This window comes from Anomaloglossus baeobatrachus, chromosome 7 (assembly GCF_048569485.1).
Source record: "Anomaloglossus baeobatrachus isolate aAnoBae1 chromosome 7, aAnoBae1.hap1, whole genome shotgun sequence".
Lineage (NCBI taxonomy): Eukaryota > Metazoa > Chordata > Amphibia > Anura > Aromobatidae > Anomaloglossus > Anomaloglossus baeobatrachus.
In genome coordinates this window covers 198,747,729-198,763,158 of record NC_134359.1, presented here as the reverse complement: position 1 = coordinate 198,763,158, position 15,430 = coordinate 198,747,729, and the positions used below count along the sequence as shown (strand labels likewise).

Here is a 15,430-nt window from a genome sequence, read left to right as displayed (position 1 = left end):
TTGTCTCTAGACATCAGATGACACTGAAGAAGATCAGAAAAGTCCACTCTACCAGAAGCTGCTTTACTATCGGTCAGTAGGAAAAGAGGTGCTGTGGCTTAGTTGGTTAAAGCGCCTGTCTAGTAAACAGGAGATCCTGAGTTCGAATCTCAGCAGTGCCTTCTTTTCATAGTCTCGGTATAGAAGTTTCGATTTTTAAAGGGCACCTTTCATAGTGAGAGACTAATGTCAAATTTGTCTTTCTCACATCTCTGAGATAGTTGAATGAAGGAATTATAAATATGTGCTGTCTAAGTGCTCAGAAGGAAGAAGATGTCATGCGATGTAGGATGGCATCAAGCATGCCAAATAAAAACAGTGGTTTTGTTTTGCCAGATTGAAATGCTTCCATCTCTCCCTGCTAGAAAAGTGTGATAGCTGTCTTCTTGAACAGTGAAAGGGTAAGAGAACAACAAGAACAAAGATGGAAGTCAAAACCATGCATAAACAGCTCAATCCATAGAATGTATTGTTAATGCATCACCTGAACTTCACAGCCAACTTCTCTGCCCAAAAACGTAGAAACCAGACCATAAGATCTGAAGAGCATTTTGATGAGTCTTTGCTTTTTCACTGAAGGTTTTAAGTTGGCCTCTAACGGAGTGGGCCTTATCTCTTCTCCTTCATTGTCTGGTGTCTGGAGTTGGACTAATGCAAACCTTACCAGCCATAAACCAATGCTCAATCTGGCAAAGGAAAACCCACCGTTTTCATTTGGCATGCCTGATGCCATCCTACATCGGATGACGTCTTCTCTTTTTTATGCACTTAGACAGCACAGATTTATGATTCCTTCATTGCACTATCTCAGAGATTTGAGAAGGTCAAATATCCACCGCCTGGGTTGAAAATGGAACTAAGCCTTTCGACACGGAAGAAGGAGATTAAACCGACGAGGATGGGATTCGAACCCATGCATGCAGAGCACAATGGATTAGCAGTCCATCGCCTTAACCACTCGGCCACCTCGTCTACATGAGAAACCTGAAATCAGGTGTTCTGATCTGATGAGGATTTTGACTAGTCTGTGCAATTGAGCTAAAGATTGTGTATCGGCCTCTGGCAAAATGGACCTTATCACATCTCCTACACTGGATAATGTCAAGAGTTAGACTAGCTCAAACCATATCAGAAATGAGCTAATGCTCAGGGTTTTAATAACAGTATTTTTACTAAAGATTGAATGTCGTGTCTGTATTGAAGCCCTGAAAATTGGTTTATCCCAGATAGCATTTGCATTAGTTTGTCTCTAGACATCAGATGACACTGAAGAAGATCAGAAAAGTCCACTCTACCAGAAGCTGCTTTACTATCGGTCAGTAGGAAAAGAGGTGCTGTGGCTTAGTTGGTTAAAGCGCCTGTCTAGTAAACAGGAGATCCTGAGTTCGAATCTCAGCAGTGCCTTCTTTTCATAGTCTCGGTATAGAAGTTTCGATTTTTAAAGGGCACCTTTCATAGTGAGAGACTAATGTCAAATTTGTCTTTCTCACATCTCTGAGATAGTTGAATGAAGGAATTATAAATATGTGCTGTCTAAGTGCTCAGAAGGAAGAAGATGTCATGCGATGTAGGATGGCATCAAGCATGCCAAATAAAAACAGTGGTTTTGTTTTGCCAGATTGAAATGCTTCCATCTCTCCCTGCTAGAAAAGTGTGATAGCTGTCTTCTTGAACAGTGAAAGGGTAAGAGAACAACAAGAACAAAGATGGAAGTCAAAACCATGCATAAACAGCTCAATCCATAGAATGTATTGTTAATGCATCACCTGAACTTCACAGCCAACTTCTCTGCCCAAAAACGTAGAAACCAGACCATAAGATCTGAAGAGCATTTTGATGAGTCTTTGCTTTTTCACTGAAGGTTTTAAGTTGGCCTCTAACGGAGTGGGCCTTATCTCTTCTCCTTCATTGTCTGGTGTCTGGAGTTGGACTAATGCAAACCTTACCAGCCATAAACCAATGCTCAATCTGGCAAAGGAAAACCCACCGTTTTCATTTGGCATGCCTGATGCCATCCTACATCGGATGACGTCTTCTCTTTTTTATGCACTTAGACAGCACAGATTTATGATTCCTTCATTGCACTATCTCAGAGATTTGAGAAGGTCAAATATCCACCGCCTGGGTTGAAAATGGAACTAAGCCTTTCGACACGGAAGAAGGAGATTAAACCGACGAGGATGGGATTCGAACCCATGCATGCAGAGCACAATGGATTAGCAGTCCATCGCCTTAACCACTCGGCCACCTCGTCTACATGAGAAACCTGAAATCAGGTGTTCTGATCTGATGAGGATTTTGACTAGTCTGTGCAATTGAGCTAAAGATTGTGTATCGGCCTCTGGCAAAATGGACCTTATCACATCTCCTACACTGGATAATGTCAAGAGTTAGACTAGCTCAAACCATATCAGAAATGAGCTAATGCTCAGGGTTTTAATAACAGTATTTTTACTAAAGATTGAATGTCGTGTCTGTATTGAAGCCCTGAAAATTGGTTTATCCCAGATAGCATTTGCATTAGTTTGTCTCTAGACATCAGATGACACTGAAGAAGATCAGAAAAGTCCACTCTACCAGAAGCTGCTTTACTATCGGTCAGTAGGAAAAGAGGTGCTGTGGCTTAGTTGGTTAAAGCGCCTGTCTAGTAAACAGGAGATCCTGAGTTCGAATCTCAGCAGTGCCTTCTTTTCATAGTCTCGGTATAGAAGTTTCGATTTTTAAAGGGCACCTTTCATAGTGAGAGACTAATGTCAAATTTGTCTTTCTCACATCTCTGAGATAGTTGAATGAAGGAATTATAAATATGTGCTAAGTGCTCAGAAGGAAGAAGATGTCATGCGATGTAGGATGGCATCAAGCATGCCAAATAAAAACAGTGGTTTTGTTTTGCCAGATTGAAATGCTTCCATCTCTCCCTGCTAGAAAAGTGTGATAGCTGTCTTCTTGAACAGTGAAAGGGTAAGAGAACAACAAGAACAAAGATGGAAGTCAAAACCATGCATAAACAGCTCAATCCATAGAATGTATTGTTAATGCATCACCTGAACTTCACAGCCAACTTCTCTGCCCAAAAACGTAGAAACCAGACCATAAGATCTGAAGAGCATTTTGATGAGTCTTTGCTTTTTCACTGAAGGTTTTAAGTTGGCCTCTAACGGAGTGGGCCTTATCTCTTCTCCTTCATTGTCTGGTGTCTGGAGTTGGACTAATGCAAACCTTACCAGCCATAAACCAATGCTCAATCTGGCAAAGGAAAACCCACCGTTTTCATTTGGCATGCCTGATGCCATCCTACATCGGATGACGTCTTCTCTTTTTTATGCACTTAGACAGCACAGATTTATGATTCCTTCATTGCACTATCTCAGAGATTTGAGAAGGTCAAATATCCACCGCCTGGGTTGAAAATGGAACTAAGCCTTTCGACACGGAAGAAGGAGATTAAACCGACGAGGATGGGATTCGAACCCATGCATGCAGAGCACAATGGATTAGCAGTCCATCGCCTTAACCACTCGGCCACCTCGTCTACATGAGAAACCTGAAATCAGGTGTTCTGATCTGATGAGGATTTTGACTAGTCTGTGCAATTGAGCTAAAGATTGTGTATCGGCCTCTGGCAAAATGGACCTTATCACATCTCCTACACTGGATAATGTCAAGAGTTAGACTAGCTCAAACCATATCAGAAATGAGCTAATGCTCAGGGTTTTAATAACAGTATTTTTACTAAAGATTGAATGTCGTGTCTGTATTGAAGCCCTGAAAATTGGTTTATCCCAGATAGCATTTGCATTAGTTTGTCTCTAGACATCAGATGACACTGAAGAAGATCAGAAAAGTCCACTCTACCAGAAGCTGCTTTACTATCGGTCAGTAGGAAAAGAGGTGCTGTGGCTTAGTTGGTTAAAGCGCCTGTCTAGTAAACAGGAGATCCTGAGTTCGAATCTCAGCAGTGCCTTCTTTTCATAGTCTCGGTATAGAAGTTTCGATTTTTAAAGGGCACCTTTCATAGTGAGAGACTAATGTCAAATTTGTCTTTCTCACATCTCTGAGATAGTTGAATGAAGGAATTATAAATATGTGCTGTCTAAGTGCTCAGAAGGAAGAAGATGTCATGCGATGTAGGATGGCATCAAGCATGCCAAATAAAAACAGTGGTTTTGTTTTGCCAGATTGAAATGCTTCCATCTCTCCCTGCTAGAAAAGTGTGATAGCTGTCTTCTTGAACAGTGAAAGGGTAAGAGAACAACAAGAACAAAGATGGAAGTCAAAACCATGCATAAACAGCTCAATCCATAGAATGTATTGTTAATGCATCACCTGAACTTCACAGCCAACTTCTCTGCCCAAAAACGTAGAAACCAGACCATAAGATCTGAAGAGCATTTTGATGAGTCTTTGCTTTTTCACTGAAGGTTTTAAGTTGGCCTCTAACGGAGTGGGCCTTATCTCTTCTCCTTCATTGTCTGGTGTCTGGAGTTGGACTAATGCAAACCTTACCAGCCATAAACCAATGCTCAATCTGGCAAAGGAAAACCCACCGTTTTCATTTGGCATGCCTGATGCCATCCTACATCGGATGACGTCTTCTCTTTTTTATGCACTTAGACAGCACAGATTTATGATTCCTTCATTGCACTATCTCAGAGATTTGAGAAGGTCAAATATCCACCGCCTGGGTTGAAAATGGAACTAAGCCTTTCGACACGGAAGAAGGAGATTAAACCGACGAGGATGGGATTCGAACCCATGCATGCAGAGCACAATGGATTAGCAGTCCATCGCCTTAACCACTCGGCCACCTCGTCTACATGAGAAACCTGAAATCAGGTGTTCTGATCTGATGAGGATTTTGACTAGTCTGTGCAATTGAGCTAAAGATTGTGTATCGGCCTCTGGCAAAATGGACCTTATCACATCTCCTACACTGGATAATGTCAAGAGTTAGACTAGCTCAAACCATATCAGAAATGAGCTAATGCTCAGGGTTTTAATAACAGTATTTTTACTAAAGATTGAATGTCGTGTCTGTATTGAAGCCCTGAAAATTGGTTTATCCCAGATAGCATTTGCATTAGTTTGTCTCTAGACATCAGATGACACTGAAGAAGATCAGAAAAGTCCACTCTACCAGAAGCTGCTTTACTATCGGTCAGTAGGAAAAGAGGTGCTGTGGCTTAGTTGGTTAAAGCGCCTGTCTAGTAAACAGGAGATCCTGAGTTCGAATCTCAGCAGTGCCTTCTTTTCATAGTCTCGGTATAGAAGTTTCGATTTTTAAAGGGCACCTTTCATAGTGAGAGACTAATGTCAAATTTGTCTTTCTCACATCTCTGAGATAGTTGAATGAAGGAATTATAAATATGTGCTGTCTAAGTGCTCAGAAGGAAGAAGATGTCATGCGATGTAGGATGGCATCAAGCATGCCAAATAAAAACAGTGGTTTTGTTTTGCCAGATTGAAATGCTTCCATCTCTCCCTGCTAGAAAAGTGTGATAGCTGTCTTCTTGAACAGTGAAAGGGTAAGAGAACAACAAGAACAAAGATGGAAGTCAAAACCATGCATAAACAGCTCAATCCATAGAATGTATTGTTAATGCATCACCTGAACTTCACAGCCAACTTCTCTGCCCAAAAACGTAGAAACCAGACCATAAGATCTGAAGAGCATTTTGATGAGTCTTTGCTTTTTCACTGAAGGTTTTAAGTTGGCCTCTAACGGAGTGGGCCTTATCTCTTCTCCTTCATTGTCTGGTGTCTGGAGTTGGACTAATGCAAACCTTACCAGCCATAAACCAATGCTCAATCTGGCAAAGGAAAACCCACCGTTTTCATTTGGCATGCCTGATGCCATCCTAAATCGGATGACGTCTTCTCTTTTTTATGCACTTAGACAGCACAGATTTATGATTCCTTCATTGCACTATCTCAGAGATTTGAGAAGGTCAAATATCCACCGCCTGGGTTGAAAATGGAACTAAGCCTTTCGACACGGAAGAAGGAGATTAAACCGACGAGGATGGGATTCGAACCCATGCATGCAGAGCACAATGGATTAGCAGTCCATCGCCTTAACCACTCGGCCACCTCGTCTACATGAGAAACCTGAAATCAGGTGTTCTGATCTGATGAGGATTTTGACTAGTCTGTGCAATTGAGCTAAAGATTGTGTATCGGCCTCTGGCAAAATGGACCTTATCACATCTCCTACACTGGATAATGTCAAGAGTTAGACTAGCTCAAACCATATCAGAAATGAGCTAATGCTCAGGGTTTTAATAACAGTATTTTTACTAAAGATTGAATGTCGTGTCTGTATTGAAGCCCTGAAAATTGGTTTATCCCAGATAGCATTTGCATTAGTTTGTCTCTAGACATCAGATGACACTGAAGAAGATCAGAAAAGTCCACTCTACCAGAAGCTGCTTTACTATCGGTCAGTAGGAAAAGAGGTGCTGTGGCTTAGTTGGTTAAAGCGGCTGTCTAGTAAACAGGAGATCCTGAGTTCGAATCTCAGCAGTGCCTTCTTTTCATAGTCTCGGTATAGAAGTTTCGATTTTTAAAGGGCACCTTTCATAGTGAGAGACTAATGTCAAATTTGTCTTTCTCACATCTCTGAGATAGTTGAATGAAGGAATTATAAATATGTGCTGTCTAAGTGCTCAGAAGGAAGAAGATGTCATGCGATGTAGGATGGCATCAAGCATGCCAAATAAAAACAGTGGTTTTGTTTTGCCAGATTGAAATGCTTCCATCTCTCCCTGCTAGAAAAGTGTGATAGCTGTCTTCTTGAACAGTGAAAGGGTAAGAGAACAACAAGAACAAAGATGGAAGTCAAAACCATGCATAAACAGCTCAATCCATAGAATGTATTGTTAATGCATCACCTGAACTTCACAGCCAACTTCTCTGCCCAAAAACGTAGAAACCAGACCATAAGATCTGAAGAGCATTTTGATGAGTCTTTGCTTTTTCACTGAAGGTTTTAAGTTGGCCTCTAACGGAGTGGGCCTTATCTCTTCTCCTTCATTGTCTGGTGTCTGGAGTTGGACTAATGCAAACCTTACCAGCCATAAACCAATGCTCAATCTGGCAAAGGAAAACCCACCGTTTTCATTTGGCATGCCTGATGCCATCCTACATCGGATGACGTCTTCTCTTTTTTATGCACTTAGACAGCACAGATTTATGATTCCTTCATTGCACTATCTCAGAGATTTGAGAAGGTCAAATATCCACCGCCTGGGTTGAAAATGGAACTAAGCCTTTCGACACGGAAGAAGGAGATTAAACCGACGAGGATGGGATTCGAACCCATGCATGCAGAGCACAATGGATTAGCAGTCCATCGCCTTAACCACTCGGCCACCTCGTCTACATGAGAAACCTGAAATCAGGTGTTCTGATCTGATGAGGATTTTGACTAGTCTGTGCAATTGAGCTAAAGATTGTGTATCGGCCTCTGGCAAAATGGACCTTATCACATCTCCTACACTGGATAATGTCAAGAGTTAGACTAGCTCAAACCATATCAGAAATGAGCTAATGCTCAGGGTTTTAATAACAGTATTTTTACTAAAGATTGAATGTCGTGTCTGTATTGAAGCCCTGAAAATTGGTTTATCCCAGATAGCATTTGCATTAGTTTGTCTCTAGACATCAGATGACACTGAAGAAGATCAGAAAAGTCCACTCTACCAGAAGCTGCTTTACTATCGGTCAGTAGGAAAAGAGGTGCTGTGGCTTAGTTGGTTAAAGCGCCTGTCTAGTAAACAGGAGATCCTGAGTTCGAATCTCAGCAGTGCCTTCTTTTCATAGTCTCGGTATAGAAGTTTCGATTTTTAAAGGGCACCTTTCATAGTGAGAGACTAATGTCAAATTTGTCTTTCTCACATCTCTGAGATAGTTGAATGAAGGAATTATAAATATGTGCTGTCTAAGTGCTCAGAAGGAAGAAGATGTCATGCGATGTAGGATGGCATCAAGCATGCCAAATAAAAACAGTGGTTTTGTTTTGCCAGATTGAAATGCTTCCATCTCTCCCTGCTAGAAAAGTGTGATAGCTGTCTTCTTGAACAGTGAAAGGGTAAGAGAACAACAAGAACAAAGATGGAAGTCAAAACCATGCATAAACAGCTCAATCCATAGAATGTATTGTTAATGCATCACCTGAACTTCACAGCCAACTTCTCTGCCCAAAAACGTAGAAACCAGACCATAAGATCTGAAGAGCATTTTGATGAGTCTTTGCTTTTTCACTGAAGGTTTTAAGTTGGCCTCTAACGGAGTGGGCCTTATCTCTTCTCCTTCATTGTCTGGTGTCTGGAGTTGGACTAATGCAAACCTTACCAGCCATAAACCAATGCTCAATCTGGCAAAGGAAAACCCACCGTTTTCATTTGGCATGCCTGATGCCATCCTACATCGGATGACGTCTTCTCTTTTTTATGCACTTAGACAGCACAGATTTATGATTCCTTCATTGCACTATCTCAGAGATTTGAGAAGGTCAAATATCCACCGCCTGGGTTGAAAATGGAACTAAGCCTTTCGACACGGAAGAAGGAGATTAAACCGACGAGGATGGGATTCGAACCCATGCATGCAGAGCACAATGGATTAGCAGTCCATCGCCTTAACCACTCGGCCACCTCGTCTACATGAGAAACCTGAAATCAGGTGTTCTGATCTGATGAGGATTTTGACTAGTCTGTGCAATTGAGCTAAAGATTGTGTATCGGCCTCTGGCAAAATGGACCTTATCACATCTCCTACACTGGATAATGTCAAGAGTTAGACTAGCTCAAACCATATCAGAAATGAGCTAATGCTCAGGGTTTTAATAACAGTATTTTTACTAAAGATTGAATGTCGTGTCTGTATTGAAGCCCTGAAAATTGGTTTATCCCAGATAGCATTTGCATTAGTTTGTCTCTAGACATCAGATGACACTGAAGAAGATCAGAAAAGTCCACTCTACCAGAAGCTGCTTTACTATCGGTCAGTAGGAAAAGAGGTGCTGTGGCTTAGTTGGTTAAAGCGCCTGTCTAGTAAACAGGAGATCCTGAGTTCGAATCTCAGCAGTGCCTTCTTTTCATAGTCTCGGTATAGAAGTTTCGATTTTTAAAGGGCACCTTTCATAGTGAGAGACTAATGTCAAATTTGTCTTTCTCACATCTCTGAGATAGTTGAATGAAGGAATTATAAATATGTGCTGTCTAAGTGCTCAGAAGGAAGAAGATGTCATGCGATGTAGGATGGCATCAAGCATGCCAAATAAAAACAGTGGTTTTGTTTTGCCAGATTGAAATGCTTCCATCTCTCCCTGCTAGAAAAGTGTGATAGCTGTCTTCTTGAACAGTGAAAGGGTAAGAGAACAACAAGAACAAAGATGGAAGTCAAAACCATGCATAAACAGCTCAATCCATAGAATGTATTGTTAATGCATCACCTGAACTTCACAGCCAACTTCTCTGCCCAAAAACGTAGAAACCAGACCATAAGATCTGAAGAGCATTTTGATGAGTCTTTGCTTTTTCACTGAAGGTTTTAAGTTGGCCTCTAACGGAGTGGGCCTTATCTCTTCTCCTTCATTGTCTGGTGTCTGGAGTTGGACTAATGCAAACCTTACCAGCCATAAACCAATGCTCAATCTGGCAAAGGAAAACCCACCGTTTTCATTTGGCATGCCTGATGCCATCCTAAATCGGATGACGTCTTCTCTTTTTTATGCACTTAGACAGCACAGATTTATGATTCCTTCATTGCACTATCTCAGAGATTTGAGAAGGTCAAATATCCACCGCCTGGGTTGAAAATGGAACTAAGCCTTTCGACACGGAAGAAGGAGATTAAACCGACGAGGATGGGATTCGAACCCATGCATGCAGAGCACAATGGATTAGCAGTCCATCGCCTTAACCACTCGGCCACCTCGTCTACATGAGAAACCTGAAATCAGGTGTTCTGATCTGATGAGGATTTTGACTAGTCTGTGCAATTGAGCTAAAGATTGTGTATCGGCCTCTGGCAAAATGGACCTTATCACATCTCCTACACTGGATAATGTCAAGAGTTAGACTAGCTCAAACCATATCAGAAATGAGCTAATGCTCAGGGTTTTAATAACAGTATTTTTACTAAAGATTGAATGTCGTGTCTGTATTGAAGCCCTGAAAATTGGTTTATCCCAGATAGCATTTGCATTAGTTTGTCTCTAGACATCAGATGACACTGAAGAAGATCAGAAAAGTCCACTCTACCAGAAGCTGCTTTACTATCGGTCAGTAGGAAAAGAGGTGCTGTGGCTTAGTTGGTTAAAGCGGCTGTCTAGTAAACAGGAGATCCTGAGTTCGAATCTCAGCAGTGCCTTCTTTTCATAGTCTCGGTATAGAAGTTTCGATTTTTAAAGGGCACCTTTCATAGTGAGAGACTAATGTCAAATTTGTCTTTCTCACATCTCTGAGATAGTTGAATGAAGGAATTATAAATATGTGCTGTCTAAGTGCTCAGAAGGAAGAAGATGTCATGCGATGTAGGATGGCATCAAGCATGCCAAATAAAAACAGTGGTTTTGTTTTGCCAGATTGAAATGCTTCCATCTCTCCCTGCTAGAAAAGTGTGATAGCTGTCTTCTTGAACAGTGAAAGGGTAAGAGAACAACAAGAACAAAGATGGAAGTCAAAACCATGCATAAACAGCTCAATCCATAGAATGTATTGTTAATGCATCACCTGAACTTCACAGCCAACTTCTCTGCCCAAAAACGTAGAAACCAGACCATAAGATCTGAAGAGCATTTTGATGAGTCTTTGCTTTTTCACTGAAGGTTTTAAGTTGGCCTCTAACGGAGTGGGCCTTATCTCTTCTCCTTCATTGTCTGGTGTCTGGAGTTGGACTAATGCAAACCTTACCAGCCATAAACCAATGCTCAATCTGGCAAAGGAGGTTTTCATTTGGCATGCCTGATGCCATCCTACATCGGATGACGTCTTCTCTTTTTTATGCACTTAGACAGCACAGATTTATGATTCCTTCATTGCACTATCTCAGAGATTTGAGAAGGTCAAATATCCACCGCCTGGGTTGAAAATGGAACTAAGCCTTTCAACACGGATGAAGGAGATTAAACCGACGAGGATGGGATTCGAACCCATGCATGCAGAGCACAATGGATTAGCAGTCCATCGCCTTAACCACTCGGCCACCTCGTCTACATGAGAAACCTGAAATCAGGTGATATGATCTGATGAGGATTTTGACTAGTCTGTGCAATTGAGCTAAAGATTGTGTATCGGCCTCTGGCAAAATGGACCTTATCACATCTCCTACACTGGATAATGTCAAGAGTTAGACTAGCTCAAACCATATCAGAAATGAGCTAATGCTCAGGGTTTTAATAACAGTATTTTTACTAAAGATTGAATGTCGTGTCTGTATTGAAGCCCTGAAAATTGGTTTATCCCAGATAGCATTTGCATTAGTTTGTCTCTAGACATCAGATGACACTGAAGAAGATCAGAAAAGTCCACTCTACCAGAAGCTGCTTTACTATCGGTCAGTAGGAAAAGAGGTGCTGTGGCTTAGTTGGTTAAAGCGGCTGTCTAGTAAACAGGAGATCCTGAGTTCGAATCTCAGCAGTGCCTTCTTTTCATAGTCTCGGTATAGAAGTTTCGATTTTTAAAGGGCACCTTTCATAGTGAGAGACTAATGTCAAATTTGTCTTTCTCACATCTCTGAGATAGTTGAATGAAGGAATTATAAATATGTGCTGTCTAAGTGCTCAGAAGGAAGAAGATGTCATGCGATGTAGGATGGCATCAAGCATGCCAAATAAAAACAGTGGTTTTGTTTTGCCAGATTGAAATGCTTCCATCTCTCCCTGCTAGAAAAGTGTGATAGCTGTCTTCTTGAACAGTGAAAGGGTAAGAGAACAACAAGAACAAAGATGGAAGTCAAAACCATGCATAAACAGCTCAATCCATAGAATGTATTGTTAATGCATCACCTGAACTTCACAGCCAACTTCTCTGCCCAAAAACGTAGAAACCAGACCATAAGATCTGAAGAGCATTTTGATGAGTCTTTGCTTTTTCACTGAAGGTTTTAAGTTGGCCTCTAACGGAGTGGGCCTTATCTCTTCTCCTTCATTGTCTGGTGTCTGGAGTTGGACTAATGCAAACCTTACCAGCCATAAACCAATGCTCAATCTGGCAAAGGAGGTTTTCATTTGGCATGCCTGATGCCATCCTACATCGGATGACGTCTTCTCTTTTTTATGCACTTAGACAGCACAGATTTATGATTCCTTCATTGCACTATCTCAGAGATTTGAGAAGGTCAAATATCCACCGCCTGGGTTGAAAATGGAACTAAGCCTTTCGACACGGAAGAAGGAGATTAAACCGACGAGGATGGGATTCGAACCCATGCATGCAGAGCACAATGGATTAGCAGTCCATCGCCTTAACCACTCGGCCACCTCGTCTACATGAGAAACCTGAAATCAGGTGTTCTGATCTGATGAGGATTTTGACTAGTCTGTGCAATTGAGCTAAAGATTGTGTATCGGCCTCTGGCAAAATGGACCTTATCACATCTCCTACACTGGATAATGTCAAGAGTTAGACTAGCTCAAACCATATCAGAAATGAGCTAATGCTCAGGGTTTTAATAACAGTATTTTTACTAAAGATTGAATGTCGTGTCTGTATTGAAGCCCTGAAAATTGGTTTATCCCAGATAGCATTTGCATTAGTTTGTCTCTAGACATCAGATGACACTGAAGAAGATCAGAAAAGTCCACTCTACCAGAAGCTGCTTTACTATCGGTCAGTAGGAAAAGAGGTGCTGTGGCTTAGTTGGTTAAAGCGCCTGTCTAGTAAACAGGAGATCCTGAGTTCGAATCTCAGCAGTGCCTTCTTTTCATAGTCTCGGTATAGAAGTTTCGATTTTTAAAGGGCACCTTTCATAGTGAGAGACTAATGTCAAATTTGTCTTTCTCACATCTCTGAGATAGTTGAATGAAGGAATTATAAATATGTGCTGTCTAAGTGCTCAGAAGGAAGAAGATGTCATGCGATGTAGGATGGCATCAAGCATGCCAAATAAAAACAGTGGTTTTGTTTTGCCAGATTGAAATGCTTCCATCTCTCCCTGCTAGAAAAGTGTGATAGCTGTCTTCTTGAACAGTGAAAGGGTAAGAGAACAACAAGAACAAAGATGGAAGTCAAAACCATGCATAAACAGCTCAATCCATAGAATGTATTGTTAATGCATCACCTGAACTTCACAGCCAACTTCTCTGCCCAAAAACGTAGAAACCAGACCATAAGATCTGAAGAGCATTTTGATGAGTCTTTGCTTTTTCACTGAAGGTTTTAAGTTGGCCTCTAACGGAGTGGGCCTTATCTCTTCTCCTTCATTGTCTGGTGTCTGGAGTTGGACTAATGCAAACCTTACCAGCCATAAACCAATGCTCAATCTGGCAAAGGAAAACCCACCGTTTTCATTTGGCATGCCTGATGCCATCCTACATCGGATGACGTCTTCTCTTTTTTATGCACTTAGACAGCACAGATTTATGATTCCTTCATTGCACTATCTCAGAGATTTGAGAAGGTCAAATATCCACCGCCTGGGTTGAAAATGGAACTAAGCCTTTCGACACGGAAGAAGGAGATTAAACCGACGAGGATGGGATTCGAACCCATGCATGCAGAGCACAATGGATTAGCAGTCCATCGCCTTAACCACTCGGCCACCTCGTCTACATGAGAAACCTGAAATCAGGTGTTCTGATCTGATGAGGATTTTGACTAGTCTGTGCAATTGAGCTAAAGATTGTGTATCGGCCTCTGGCAAAATGGACCTTATCACATCTCCTACACTGGATAATGTCAAGAGTTAGACTAGCTCAAACCATATCAGAAATGAGCTAATGCTCAGGGTTTTAATAACAGTATTTTTACTAAAGATTGAATGTCGTGTCTGTATTGAAGCCCTGAAAATTGGTTTATCCCAGATAGCATTTGCATTAGTTTGTCTCTAGACATCAGATGACACTGAAGAAGATCAGAAAAGTCCACTCTACCAGAAGCTGCTTTACTATCGGTCAGTAGGAAAAGAGGTGCTGTGGCTTAGTTGGTTAAAGCGCCTGTCTAGTAAACAGGAGATCCTGAGTTCGAATCTCAGCAGTGCCTTCTTTTCATAGTCTCGGTATAGAAGTTTCGATTTTTAAAGGGCACCTTTCATAGTGAGAGACTAATGTCAAATTTGTCTTTCTCACATCTCTGAGATAGTTGAATGAAGGAATTATAAATATGTGCTGTCTAAGTGCTCAGAAGGAAGAAGATGTCATGCGATGTAGGATGGCATCAAGCATGCCAAATAAAAACAGTGGTTTTGTTTTGCCAGATTGAAATGCTTCCATCTCTCCCTGCTAGAAAAGTGTGATAGCTGTCTTCTTGAACAGTGAAAGGGTAAGAGAACAACAAGAACAAAGATGGAAGTCAAAACCATGCATAAACAGCTCAATCCATAGAATGTATTGTTAATGCATCACCTGAACTTCACAGCCAACTTCTCTGCCCAAAAACGTAGAAACCAGACCATAAGATCTGAAGAGCATTTTGATGAGTCTTTGCTTTTTCACTGAAGGTTTTAAGTTGGCCTCTAACGGAGTGGGCCTTATCTCTTCTCCTTCATTGTCTGGTGTCTGGAGTTGGACTAATGCAAACCTTACCAGCCATAAACCAATGCTCAATCTGGCAAAGGAAAACCCACCGTTTTCATTTGGCATGCCTGATGCCATCCTACATCGGATGACGTCTTCTCTTTTTTATGCACTTAGACAGCACAGATTTATGATTCCTTCATTGCACTATCTCAGAGATTTGAGAAGGTCAAATATCCACCGCCTGGGTTGAAAATGGAACTAAGCCTTTCGACACGGAAGAAGGAGATTAAACCGACGAGGATGGGATTCGAACCCATGCATGCAGAGCACAATGGATTAGCAGTCCATCGCCTTAACCACTCGGCCACCTCGTCTACATGAGAAACCTGAAATCAGGTGTTCTGATCTGATGAGGATTTTGACTAGTCTGTGCAATTGAGCTAAAGATTGTGTATCGGCCTCTGGCAAAATGGACCTTATCACATCTCCTACACTGGATAATGTCAAGAGTTAGACTAGCTCAAACCATATCAGAAATGAGCTAATGCTCAGGGTTTTAATAACAGTATTTTTACTAAAGATTGAATGTCGTGTCTGTATTGAAGCCCTGAAAATTGGTTTATCCCAGATAGCATTTGCATTAGTTTGTCTCTAGACATCAGATGACACTGAAGAAGATCAGAAAAGTCCACTCTACCAGAAGCTGCTTTA

General features: G+C 41.4%; 21 non-coding genes across 21 annotated transcripts; 9 read left to right on the top strand and 12 right to left on the bottom strand.

Moving 5' to 3' along the window:
- The first annotated feature begins 87 nt into the window (after nt 1-87).
- TRNAT-AGU (transfer RNA threonine (anticodon AGU)) lies at nt 88-161 on the top strand. The gene has a single exon. It is a non-coding gene; the product is annotated as a tRNA-Thr (tRNA).
- Nucleotides 162-929: 768 nt separating this feature from the next.
- On the bottom strand, nt 930-1,011 carry TRNAS-GCU (transfer RNA serine (anticodon GCU)). Its single transcript has one exon. It is a non-coding gene; the product is annotated as a tRNA-Ser (tRNA).
- A 358-nt stretch (nt 1,012-1,369) lies between these two features.
- Nucleotides 1,370-1,443, top strand: TRNAT-AGU (transfer RNA threonine (anticodon AGU)). The gene has a single exon. It is a non-coding gene; the product is annotated as a tRNA-Thr (tRNA).
- A 768-nt stretch (nt 1,444-2,211) lies between these two features.
- On the bottom strand, nt 2,212-2,293 carry TRNAS-GCU (transfer RNA serine (anticodon GCU)). Its single transcript has one exon. It is a non-coding gene; the product is annotated as a tRNA-Ser (tRNA).
- Nucleotides 2,294-2,651: 358 nt separating this feature from the next.
- TRNAT-AGU (transfer RNA threonine (anticodon AGU)) lies at nt 2,652-2,725 on the top strand. Its single transcript has one exon. It is a non-coding gene; the product is annotated as a tRNA-Thr (tRNA).
- Nucleotides 2,726-3,489: 764 nt separating this feature from the next.
- TRNAS-GCU (transfer RNA serine (anticodon GCU)) lies at nt 3,490-3,571 on the bottom strand. The gene has a single exon. It is a non-coding gene; the product is annotated as a tRNA-Ser (tRNA).
- Nucleotides 3,572-3,929: 358 nt separating this feature from the next.
- On the top strand, nt 3,930-4,003 carry TRNAT-AGU (transfer RNA threonine (anticodon AGU)). Its single transcript has one exon. It is a non-coding gene; the product is annotated as a tRNA-Thr (tRNA).
- Nucleotides 4,004-4,771: 768 nt separating this feature from the next.
- Nucleotides 4,772-4,853, bottom strand: TRNAS-GCU (transfer RNA serine (anticodon GCU)). Its single transcript has one exon. It is a non-coding gene; the product is annotated as a tRNA-Ser (tRNA).
- Nucleotides 4,854-5,211: 358 nt separating this feature from the next.
- TRNAT-AGU (transfer RNA threonine (anticodon AGU)) lies at nt 5,212-5,285 on the top strand. Its single transcript has one exon. It is a non-coding gene; the product is annotated as a tRNA-Thr (tRNA).
- Nucleotides 5,286-6,053: 768 nt separating this feature from the next.
- Nucleotides 6,054-6,135, bottom strand: TRNAS-GCU (transfer RNA serine (anticodon GCU)). The gene has a single exon. It is a non-coding gene; the product is annotated as a tRNA-Ser (tRNA).
- Nucleotides 6,136-7,335: 1,200 nt separating this feature from the next.
- TRNAS-GCU (transfer RNA serine (anticodon GCU)) lies at nt 7,336-7,417 on the bottom strand. The gene has a single exon. It is a non-coding gene; the product is annotated as a tRNA-Ser (tRNA).
- Nucleotides 7,418-7,775: 358 nt separating this feature from the next.
- Nucleotides 7,776-7,849, top strand: TRNAT-AGU (transfer RNA threonine (anticodon AGU)). Its single transcript has one exon. It is a non-coding gene; the product is annotated as a tRNA-Thr (tRNA).
- A 768-nt stretch (nt 7,850-8,617) lies between these two features.
- Nucleotides 8,618-8,699, bottom strand: TRNAS-GCU (transfer RNA serine (anticodon GCU)). Its single transcript has one exon. It is a non-coding gene; the product is annotated as a tRNA-Ser (tRNA).
- A 358-nt stretch (nt 8,700-9,057) lies between these two features.
- TRNAT-AGU (transfer RNA threonine (anticodon AGU)) lies at nt 9,058-9,131 on the top strand. The gene has a single exon. It is a non-coding gene; the product is annotated as a tRNA-Thr (tRNA).
- A 768-nt stretch (nt 9,132-9,899) lies between these two features.
- Nucleotides 9,900-9,981, bottom strand: TRNAS-GCU (transfer RNA serine (anticodon GCU)). Its single transcript has one exon. It is a non-coding gene; the product is annotated as a tRNA-Ser (tRNA).
- A 1,192-nt stretch (nt 9,982-11,173) lies between these two features.
- TRNAS-GCU (transfer RNA serine (anticodon GCU)) lies at nt 11,174-11,255 on the bottom strand. Its single transcript has one exon. It is a non-coding gene; the product is annotated as a tRNA-Ser (tRNA).
- A 1,192-nt stretch (nt 11,256-12,447) lies between these two features.
- TRNAS-GCU (transfer RNA serine (anticodon GCU)) lies at nt 12,448-12,529 on the bottom strand. Its single transcript has one exon. It is a non-coding gene; the product is annotated as a tRNA-Ser (tRNA).
- Nucleotides 12,530-12,887: 358 nt separating this feature from the next.
- TRNAT-AGU (transfer RNA threonine (anticodon AGU)) lies at nt 12,888-12,961 on the top strand. The gene has a single exon. It is a non-coding gene; the product is annotated as a tRNA-Thr (tRNA).
- Nucleotides 12,962-13,729: 768 nt separating this feature from the next.
- TRNAS-GCU (transfer RNA serine (anticodon GCU)) lies at nt 13,730-13,811 on the bottom strand. Its single transcript has one exon. It is a non-coding gene; the product is annotated as a tRNA-Ser (tRNA).
- A 358-nt stretch (nt 13,812-14,169) lies between these two features.
- Nucleotides 14,170-14,243, top strand: TRNAT-AGU (transfer RNA threonine (anticodon AGU)). Its single transcript has one exon. It is a non-coding gene; the product is annotated as a tRNA-Thr (tRNA).
- A 768-nt stretch (nt 14,244-15,011) lies between these two features.
- On the bottom strand, nt 15,012-15,093 carry TRNAS-GCU (transfer RNA serine (anticodon GCU)). The gene has a single exon. It is a non-coding gene; the product is annotated as a tRNA-Ser (tRNA).
- Nucleotides 15,094-15,430: the final 337 nt, after the last annotated feature.